At 29.4% G+C, this 12,446-nt stretch overlaps 1 pseudogene; it reads right to left on the minus strand.

Annotated features, from left to right (window-relative positions):
• Positions 1 to 410: 410 nt before the first annotated feature.
• LOC145058424 (putative carboxylesterase 5 pseudogene) lies at positions 411 to 1,639 on the minus strand (annotated as a pseudogene).
• Between the last annotated feature and the right edge of the window lie 10,807 nt (positions 1,640 to 12,446).

The raw sequence follows: 12,446 nt of genomic DNA on the forward strand, positions 1-12,446 counted from the left end.
AAATTTTCGAAATTTTTATTTTTTCTACTACCGTGCAACCTCTGACTTTCTCATACAAACCCTACTGTGAAATCTTGCGTCCGCCCCTGGTTACCGTTAGTTTAACAGTATCAAGAGTTATATGAAATGTGGCTCTTCTCAAATAGGATTGAGTGAATGTTCAACAATCAAGAGGACAAAAAGTTATATGAAAGGTGTCTCTTCTCAAATAGGATTTAGTGAGTGTCAACAAGATAAAACTATAGAATTAGAAGTAGATTAGAGGGGTTGTTCGCCGTTCAAAAAAAATATAATAATATAGTTAATAATAATTGACATTGATAATAATAAGTTAAGTAATAATAATAGCAAAATAATGTCAAAAATAATATAACAACAACAACAATACATTAAATTAAAAATAACAAAAGTAATAAAACACAATTTTTTTATTTGATAGATATGAATAAGAAAATACTAGTTTATTTAATAAATTAAGGAACGTGTACTGTTTATAGTTAAAGAGAGGGTATTGCTAAGAACTGCATCATACAGCATACAATCATACATACGTGTGTATTTGCATGTGTGATCAGTTTCTTTATTTTATTTTATTTTATTTTTAAGATCACCCTGACATATATACTTCTTCAAGCGCTGTTGATAAATGCAGAGATTCTATTGCGCAAAGTAACAGCATTTTTAGAGGTAGGCTTCTTCAAGAAAAAAACATGGCTCTCCTCGTTGTCCTCCACCACTTCTACATTTCCTTTCCACCCACAATTTTCAATCAGCGTTTTATAGTTTCTAGTTCTATCCCTCATAAAATCATTTCCACTGACACAAAGCAGTATCTTGGAGCAAAGAATACCCGCTATTCTTGGATCCATAGCTGGGTTGATCAGCGGGTCATCCATCCCGGATCTTCCTGGGTAAGCCAGAGCCAATAATTCATTCACACTGTCAATTAATCCGGGTGACATCCAGTCGGCTTCGGTACCTACCCGTTCTGTGCCCCAGAAATACGGGTGGAGCAAGATAGCACCCCGGAACCGTAAACCGGCAGGGGTATCCAACCCGACACGAACCGCCATGTTGTGGGTTAGGTTACCTCCAGCACTGTCGCCGGCGAGGAAGATGTTTTGAAGATCTGCGTATTCGTTCAACCATGGCTCCGGGCCCTTCCCATTAGCATGCTGCGCCACCCACTTGATCGCTTCCCAGGAGTCTTCGTGGGCGATCGGGACAGGAAACTCTGGCGCGAGTCTGTAGTCGACGGAGACCGCGATGACGTTGGAATCTGCGACGACGAGGTTCAGGAAGTCATTGTAAGTCGTGTCGAAAGGAGATTCATCAACGAATCCTCCGCCGTGATAGAAGATTAAAAGCGGGAGTTTATGGTTTGGGGTTGCGGTTTTTGGAAGGTAAAGTCTAGCGGATTTGTTGGTTTCCCGTGAATACACGGCGTCTTTAGAATTCACGCCGGTGGAAGGATCGATGCCGGCGGGAACAATAGTGTGAACTTCAATTCTCTCGTATCGGCCGTCTTCGAAAACACGAAGTATGCCAAGGAGTTCTTTCATGATTTACTCTGTGGACGTCTCGACGTTGAACGTGAAAGAAACAAGGTAGGAGTACGAGAAAGAATTACATGCATATAATTGCCATTTACTTACATATTTATATATGAAAAAAATACATAAATAGTACTTGTACTTTATAAAAATTCAAAAGATCAGTCTTTAACTTGAACAATGTCGTGGTTTCAGTTTATTGCATGGTTAGGTCATCCACAGTAAGAGTTGTATGATGGTTTGATAGATTAAATGTGAACATAATATAGTGAAGAAAGTGTGTGGAGTTAAATGGCCATTGAGCCGTGCAATAGAATTATAATGCAAATTTATAAATTTTTTAAGAATTAAATTGAATATGTATATTCTCTTTCCTACATGGCAATCCATACAATTCTTCGTGAGTTTAAGCCATTGGAGATGGATTTTTACCCTTTTAATTAATTTTAGATTTTATTTTATATACTATACTTTTAACTAATTTTAATTTTGATTAAAACATAAAATCGACCCCCACCCCCAATTAAACCTTTCCCCTCTTTAAACCGCCCATAACCTTCATTTGTCATCTTCAGAGCATCCACAATGCTGAGTTCAATTGGATTGTTGAATGATGTAACAAGTATAGTTGTCATTCAATTAATGAAACTCTACCATAGTAAGATACTAAGATGTCATATTGACATTCAATGGATTTAGAGTTCAATGACCATTGACTCTTCAATGGGAAAAGAAATTTAATCTTAAATACATACTATAAATTAGCTTTTGGAACTTTCTATTGAATTCTTTAGAGTTTAATGCATTATAGGAATAAATTAATGGAGTTGTATGGAATGTAGAAAAATGATGTGGTAATCCATTAAATTCTATAGAGTTCAATACATTGTGGATGCTCTCATCCCTATTTATCTCCTTAGAAAATCTACAAGACTACAACTTCGATGTACTTCTATTGGAGCTTCTAACAAGCAAGCATCAAATGAATAGAAAAGGATGGTATCTCATCGACCACCTTACGCCGAGTGAGGTTTCAAACAGCTATTAAACACATTTAGTTCCGAGTGAGGTTTCCAACCACAATTACTATTATCTACTGTAAAACATGTGGTTTCCCTTATGAAATCTGATTGTGAGACAGCTCAATGACCTGAATAGAAAGCCAGATGGTTTCAAACTGCCATTAAACTTGATCAAGTTTCTTCAAAAGTTCATAGAGTTGAGGTTTGGGTAGTCAGTGAAGCTGGGAGCATCAAAGTTTCTTCAAAACCATCTCCCTTCCTTTCCTTCTTGACTCCCGATGTTGAAACTAACAAGCGACGCCCAAGTGGACTATTTGTTAACTATAAAAAAAAAGTAGATTAACATTGAGCAATTGTTCGATAAAGTCGTGATTCGTTGCTAAGAGCTTTTACAACTATACAACTTAAATTACACATATTTGGTTTTTTATTTTCAAGTGCAACCTTACGGAACCATCAACTAAGGGGGTGTCGGAGATTACTTTTTGATGTTAAAAGTCATTTTTGTAAAAAGACTTTTTGACTAGTGACTTTTTCCAAAAGATAGTCTTTAAAATATGTTTGTATTTGCTTTAAGGGTAAAAGTCATATTTTCATGTTAAAAAGTCACAAAAGTCACAAAAGTCACAAAAAGATAGAATTTTGTGACTTTTAAAACACTAATTTTTTCTCCTACACAAAAAGTTATTTTAAAAGATCTTTTTTATTATCCAAACATCTTTTTAGCTATTTTTTAACTTTTTAAAAAAGTTAAATAATAAAAGTTGTTTTAAAAGCAATCCCAAACACCCAACAAAGTGTCTAATGAAATTCCACAATGATATTTCGTGTACTTACCGTATATTAGCTAACTAGGTGTGAGACCCGTGTAATACACAAGTTGATTTAAAAAAAGATTAAACATTAAAATGTAAAAATAAATTATTTTTTAATGTACAATTTTAAATCAAAAAAAGAAAATATGTATTATTACAATTTAATATATATATATATATATATATATATATATATATATATATATTATTTAATACTTTACATATATAAATATATGATTTTAATTTTAAAAATTGAAACAAACCAAAAATTGACAGATGAATAATATTTATTTCAAAATATCACAAAATGATAAGTGTCAAAAACTCATGAAAAAATAACATGTGGCAAAAAAAACCCTTTATTTATTAAGGAGGATAGTTATTTAAAAGTTAATCAATATTAAATTATTATATATCAACGAAAAGGGCTAAAGCCTCTACGGATTACTTCTCTCTCTAATTGTCTAGCCAAGAACAAAGAAAAAATCACAAACACAGTATTCGTGTTCACTTTTGGTGCCCAAGAGGGAAGAAGTAAATTATATATGGTTAGAATTGATGGAAGAAATAAATTATATATTGTTATATGATTTTTAAAGTTATTACTATTATTTAGTTTATAATTACTTAGTTAGGTCATTAATTAAAATATCAACCATCGTTTCGTAATATATATATATATATATATATATATATATATATATATATATATATATATATATATATATATATATATATATATATATAGGGTTAGGTTCATTTGAGACCACTTATATTTTGTGAGACCGTGAGACGCATTTATTTATTTATTTTTATTTTATTTTTATTTTTTTTTAGTTAATTCATGTTCCGAAAATAATATTTAAAAAAAGAATTTTTTGATTTTTCCATTTATTTTGCATTTTAAAATTATTTTTAGAATATGTACAGTGTAATATTCTATTTAGAATATTTCACGTATTTTTCAAAAAAAATAGAATTTTTTTTTTATTTTTTTTAATTTTTTTTTTATTTTTTTTAGTTAATTCAAGTTCCGAAAATAATATTTAAAAAAATAATTTTTAGATTTTTCCATTTATTTTGCATTTTAAAATTATTTTTTAGAATATGTCAGTGAAATATTCTATTTAGAATATTTCACGTATTTTTCAAAAAAAAAACGGATTTTTATTTTATTTTATTTTATTTTTTTATATTTTATTTTATTTTTTTATATTTTTTTATATTTTTTTTAGTTAATTCAAGTTCCGAAAATAACATTTAAAAAAAGAATTTTTGGATTTTTCCATTTATTTTGGATTTTAAAATTATTTTTAGATTTGGTCTCACGGTCTCACAAAATTAGAATGGTCTCAAATGAACCTGAACCTATATATATATATATATATATATATATATATATATATATATATATATATATATATATATATATATATATATATCGTTATTCTAATAAAAGAATAGTTTTTTATTCTCCTTTTGACATGTGTCATGTTATTAAACCTCTTAATTAATGCATATATTTTCTTTTGTCATGTGTTACCTATTATGCCTCCTAATTAATATTTGTCAATTGTCAAACTATTGATTATTTATTTTAAATTTTAAATTTCTCACTCTATCTACATTAAATTAATAGCATTAAAAATAAAAATTAGAATACAATCAATACAAATTATAAAGTGATATAATTTCACATATTTATTTAAATCAATTATTATAATTTTATATAACTAAAAAAATCTCTTAATTAATAATTTATTTAAAATAATTTATTAATAACTTTGAATTTTACTATAAAAGTTTAATTAGTTTAGTAACCGTGGTTCCCACGGGTTATAAACTAGTATATATATATATATATATATATATATATATATATATATATATATATATATGAGAAATTAAATATATCCTTCTATATTTTGTTCCTACTTTTATTCTCACCTATTTAAGATGATGACAAATATATAAATTTAAATTCTAAATCAAGTTTAAATTAAATTTAATAACACTTGTCGCCATCTAAAATAAATAGGAGGATAGTAGCAACAAAAAGTAGGATGCTATTTAATTTTTTCTCTCTCTCTCTCTCTCTCTCTATATATATATATATATATATATATATATATATATATATATATATATATATATATATATATATATAGGGTTATTTGTAAAACAAAAAAACCCTAAAAATCATAAAAATACATAAAAAAAAAATACTTAGAGATTACAAAAAAAAAATTGAATTTTTTTATAAAAAAATCGCAGGTTTTTTAATAAATTCGCTGAAAAAATCAAAAAAAAAAAATCATCGAATTTATTTAAAACATGCGATTTTTTTGTAAAAAATTTCAAAAAAAAGTTTTGTAATCTCTAAGTATTTTTTTTATGAATTTTTATGATTTTTAGTGTTTTTTGTAGGGTTTTTTATTTTCTATAGAACCTAAACATATATATATATATATATATATATATATATATATATATATATATTATTTTTAACTATTATTATTAATTAATTAATTAATTAATTAATTTTAAACCCACTTATATTATAATTTTCAATTATTTCTGAAAAGAATTTTTTTTTATTAAGATTTTATATTTTAAACATTAAACCTTTTTAACTATTTTAAAAGTAATATTTGAACTTTTTTTGAAAGTTTATTAGACATTTTAATCTAGGTTTTGGATCTAACATCATATTTAAATTAATAAATAAACTTTCAAGACACATACAAGTTGTATTATTAATCAACAATCAAATAGAGGTTACAAATTACTTACAAATGACCAAAATGAAAAAACAAAGTCATTTGTCTTCAAAGAAATAGCTAGAGAGAAGAAGCGAATAAAACAAGCCCTAACATGACTAAATTTTTGTACGTAAACAAAATCCATTAAAAGAATAGCTATTTGGGCGTTACTTCAAGTATCTATTTCGGTAAAAACCGTCACTTCAAGTACTGATAACCAAGTGACCGAAAAATGGTGAATGTAGTCTGATTCACAAAACTCAAATCATGGCTACTTGAAGTTGTCGACAAGTGGCTAGCATGGATGATTTTTAGATGTCTAAAATTCTTCCTTTGATTTTTCAAATTTTCGAATGGTTGTGTAGGGTTAGGTTATTTTGTTTTCACTATCTATTGTGTGCATGTTTGACTTGTTCTGTACCAATCATTTTAGTTATTTTAAGAAAGTAATTAATGTATATTACATGTTGAAGATATAATGAATATTAATTACATCTTCAACATTTAATCTACATTAATTACTTTCTTAAAATAACTAAAATGATTGGTCCAGAATCAGTCATACATGCACTCAATAGATAGTGAAAATATTTGAACCTAACTCTGGTTGTGTATACGAAACTTTGCGTATCACCAAAAAAACAACATATTCGTGAGGAATTAATATCACCGTTTTCCCATGTAATTGTTATTAGTTTCATATTAAAGAACCTCGTTATAAACTTGTAGCCTACACTTGTTATTCGTGATGATTAAACTAACATCTTTTAAAAATAATATTCTTATGATAATCGACTGGTATAATTGACTCAGTATGGTGGATAAATTCCTAACAAATAACGGATTTATTAAAAGAGGTATATATGGACATTCCACTTTAAATATCTAACAGCTAGGCTATCTTCTAGAGGTCCATGAAACTTTTCTCACCCATATAAATATAGATATAAATTGAAATCACGTGTTTACTTGTCTACGAAGAAATAAAATAGAGTTTTATAAGATTTATTTTCTAAAATGATCATAATAAGTGACGTGTATTTCACTGTATCAGCACATCACTTTGTTCTTGTTTTTTGAGATATCTAATATTGGATATATGTTTGTGATATTTTGGGTTATATGGTAATTATTTTGTACGACATGCATGTCGTTCAATTTTTTCAATGTAATGTAAATTTCTTTTTTAATTTGTAAAATTAGATTATAAAGTTAAGATTGAAAGCATAAACAGGAGCCATGACAATTGAAGTCTTGGCAAATGCCCATTCAAGCTTCGATGATGATGCCCTTTATAAAGACATCGCCTAATGTTATTTTTTATTTTATTTATTTATTATTATTTTTTTTTAATTTAAATGATCATGTTATTCCGGATGTTGGATCACATAAAAATGTATAGGGAGGCCAACTCTTCTTCCAACTTGAACTTTTTAGTAAATTTTCTTGTTGCATCATTATCAAGATTCTTGTTTAACCCTAAGGCTAGCAAATGGGGTTAGATAGTTCAAAACATTATTGGTTAGAGGCTAACCATATAGAAAAAAATTTTAAGAGGAAACATCGCTCAGGTAACTTATAACATCATACATGTCAAAATTAATTAATTCTTCATAAAATCCATAGAGAGTGTAAATTATAGACATCAATTTTTGTTTTTCTAGTTTTCAAGAAAAATCTCCCTAAACGATTCAAACTTGAATTCGGGGCATCATCATTTCCAATAACTAACACATAGAAATCGGTTGGAAATACTTATCCATTCACTTGAACCAACACGTCGTCTAGTACATATATTGGGATATTGGGTGTACTATGCAACAATCATCCAACTAGATGATTACACAAGTTCTCTTCAATGGTCCGATATTGGGTGTTTTAAAAATGAAATATGGTGGGACATTGATATAGGAATTGAGGTCTATAATGGATCTATGGACATTAAGATTCCCTAATTTTTAAGGAGCTGTAAACAGGGCCGGTCCATAGGTTTTCGATACCTAAGGCGAGATAGGAAAATAATGCCCCTATGCTTTTATCATACCATAGACCAACCCCCCCCCCCCCCACACACACAGATATACATACATATATATATATATATATATATATATATATATATATATATAATACAAACAAAAATCTCCTAAGACAATAGGTAATCCCTGATTCCGATAGAATCTATTGGGATTGAAATATGAGATTCCATGCTATGGTGTATTTAGATGTCAAAGGGATGGAATTCAATTAATTCGAATTCAACGTTTTATAAATTTCAACATTTCCGGGGACAAGTGAGAGAATTCAATTATTTTCTTCCTAGTGTATCAAAAGACCAATGAATATTCATTGGATATATTCACTTGCTGATTTTAGCACAAGGCAGCTGACCCATTTGATCCACGTAATGCATCATCATAACTTTCATCCCAGGCTTATGCTTTTTGTCCTTCAACTCTTTTATATGTATTGAAAACTCCCAATGTTAAATAAAACATGAAAATATCACAAATGAGCAACTAAGTTTTGTTCTTGGTTTCCGACATTAAATTTTAACCTGGAAAGAAGAACATAGGTTGATAAGAAACATTGTTTTAAAGAACCCATACCATGCAATATAAACCACTAATAATATTTTGAATTGGCTAACCTATCAAATTGTGCCATGGAATGGCAATGAAAGTCAGACAGATAATCTTGAACTTGTAAATTCTTGTGCAACATTGATAGTTTACCCAGCTGAAAGTTCTAGATCTAGCAGACCCTTAGAGTAAATAAAGATTATCCTAATGTCACCACAAAATCATCCATTAGAAATCATATAAGAATCATCAACTCTCACCACACGATCCTTCTTAGTAATTATATCAAACACTTGGAATGCATCATTTGGTGCTTAAATCATACAATAAAAACCACACAGGTCTAGCCGTTTTTACCAAAAAGTATGAATGTAAGATGATACAAAGACAAACACCTAAATTTAATATCAATTTCAGCCCAAAATTGTTTGCGCCTCTATAAAACAGAATAGGAGATGTAAAAGCAAAACAAAACTTATAGATCAATATAGAAATAGAAGAAGTAAAGGGAAAAGAATAAAATAGAAACACGAGCCATGCCTCAAAAACGAGCATCCATCTTTCTTGTAGGTGCCATATAACACCCCCGTTAGTATTTTTTGCAACAACTGAGTCATATCAAACATGTACTCCCAGAAACCATAATTATCAATAAATTAATCAATCCTAAGGGGGTGTTTGGCTTAGCTTCTTAAAGCCCAAAAGTCATTTTTGGAAAAGTTACAAAAAGTCAGGATTTCCTAACATCTCCAAAAAATTGATTTTCCTTGTATAAAAACTCAAAAAATAGCTTTTTAAAACTAGTTTACCAAACATCTTTTGCTTTTTTTTCTTTTCAAAAAGGACTTTTGGCTATGAAAAGCTAAGCCAAACACCCCATAAATATAAATATTAGGTCAAAATTCAACAATACCAATAGATTACCTCGGCTCTTGGTATATTGATATTATCTTGAACTTTTTAAGGATTTTGATTTACTATTGAAATCAATGAAGAATAAATGGATTTTAATAATCGTTGTAATGAAATTGAGATATTCAAGAAATCAGATTGCGTGAAATCTGAACACTATCGTATCCTCGTCTTCTGCTCTTGGACGCTGAGATTTGATTTGGCCGCCTTTACCACTTCTCACGAACATTTTTTGTGCGCCAATGTCCAATCCCACATGATATGTATTAATATTTGGGCTCAAACTATTCTATACTTGTTAATGCTATACCTATAACAGGTGGACTAAATATTATGTCCGCTCCATGTTGATGCCCTGGGCAGTGGCCCATCTCGCCCGGCCTTTGGGCCGACCCTGACTGTAAAAACACCTAGATCCTTGAACTTTGGGGAAATCTTTTTGTAAAACTGTCGAAGTATTTCCGCCCACATTTAAGGTCTCATTATATTTTAACTTCTTCAATATGAAAAGTTCCTTAAGGAAATTTTCATACAAAGTAAACTTGTTTATTATCATCAAGTGAATTGATGTTTACCTCAACCTTATAAAAGGTGACCACGACCTCTCTGTCTCTCTCTGTCTCTCTCTGTCTCTCTCTCTGATTATTAATCTAGAAGTGCAAAGGAGATGAGTGATATTTACCTCATTTTCAAACGACTTCATTTGCTTTAGAGTTTCTTTCATTACACCGTCTTTTTTTCCCACCACGACCTAATATTACTCTTCTTTTGGCATGCTCGGGTCTTTGTTTTCATTCCTCTTTTTTTAAGTTGATAACACACATATTGTGTTTTGGATATTCCCATCGACCTAATGAGTTGACACATTTGTTGTCAATGAGTGTGTTTGTGTATGTATGTGTGTGTGTGTGTGTATATATATATATATATATATATATATATATATATATATATATATATATAAGGTTTTAAAATTAATAAAATTCTAATCTATCGCAACTAAACTAATACACATTACAGGAAGTGAACCTGACCATGTAGGAATACAGTTTTGGTAAGACCAAGTGTCGATCACATGGAGAATGGAAATAAAATCCAGATAAATTCAAATGCTAATTAAATTATAAACAAGAATATAAATGAGGATTTTTTATTCAATTCAACTAAACTAACAAAGCTAGAGAATAGATTTGGAGACATAAAAGATAAAGATGTTTTCACATAGATTTTGATTTCGCCTTCAGATATGGTGGATTCCAATTGAGTGCAATGAATATTAATTAACATTTGTTATCTTGATCTGATTAACTAAATTATATAATTATAAAGTCAATTAATACAATGGTCATGCAATTAACTATCTAAACAATTATAATTACGTTCGTATTATGAGAGATTTGATATAGGAATTAACTTCAATGGTCATGAAAGTCAATTATTAGCATAAATTGTTCACAAATGTTTTATTACACATTTAAGTTTACGATTCTATCACATAACCCTAGTTTTTGTCAAACACTAATCCTAACAGTTTGTTGTTCATAAACGAATTAAAATTCAAGTTAATACAACTAGATTGGTGTTGGAATAGTGTCTAATGTTATAACTAACTGGTAAGATTATCCATTAATAGTAGGGTCCTTTTGGGGGTGCCCTCAACAATCCAAATGGAGGCGGACGAAATTCCTAAGGGATAAGCCCTTGAATTTTCTTCCAATGCTATGGATATGGAAAGGAATTGAATTTTGGATTATATTGGATTATTTAATTATTCTAATCTGCTTTCCTTTCAAGCAACAAAAAACTATAAATACCCCATCTGCACTCCTAGAATTTGTCCGACTCTACTATTTTAGAGTTTCTCTTATCTCTCGATTAATACTTAGTCAATATATGTTGTTCTAAGGGTTAATTTGTTACATTCAATAATTTGGTATTGTTGGGTATGAACCAATAAATGCAATCTACTTTGGTTGCTATCTTCCTTGGCTTGTTGGAATTCGATCAATATCAAAGCTTCTTCAAGCAAATTGGTTTTGCTAAAGGTTAGAAATTTGTATCCCTCTTTTAGTTGTTCATATTATTTAGGTTAAGATCCTTGTAGGTTTTAGTTGGAGTAAATTACACGAATGGTCCCTATGGTTTAGGATAATTTACATATTTGGTCCCTAACTTATTTTTTTAACTCGGAAGGCCATTACTGTTTGTTTTTGTTACGCGCTTGGTCCATGTATTACCTAAAAAGACTATTTTACCCTTGATTTTTTAATTTATTTAAATAAATACATCCCAACCCTACCCTCATCATCTTACGTTACATACCCCAGTATTTTCCCTACTTAAATAATAATCTTTTTAGGTAAGACAGAGACCAAGCCTGTAACAAAAACAAACAGTAGGACCAAGTATGTAACAAAAACAAACATTATGGACCTTCCAAGTTAAAAAATAAGTTAAGGACCAAGCGCGTAAATTACCCCAAACCATAGGGACCATTCATGCAATTTACTCTTTTAGGTGATTGTTTGCCTTCAATTAAAGTTATTTGTTTATGATGCCATGCCATAATCTATGAAGTATATAGAAAACTTATGAGTGGTATCAGAGCAAGGTTGTAGAACTCGTTACTCGGTACCCGTTCGGCCGACTACCGAGTAGCGAGTACTCGAGGAGTACTCGGATTTGGAAATTTGTGTAGAAATATTTTTAGGGAAATTATATATGTCAAAATCATAAGATAAAATCATAAGTTGATTGAAATATATAACAAAATTGGATACATGTGAATACACAAAAAATG

Source organism: Lactuca serriola, chromosome 6 (genome assembly GCF_051521515.1).
Source record: "Lactuca serriola cultivar US96UC23 chromosome 6, Lser_US96UC23_V15, whole genome shotgun sequence".
Lineage (NCBI taxonomy): Eukaryota > Viridiplantae > Streptophyta > Magnoliopsida > Asterales > Asteraceae > Lactuca > Lactuca serriola.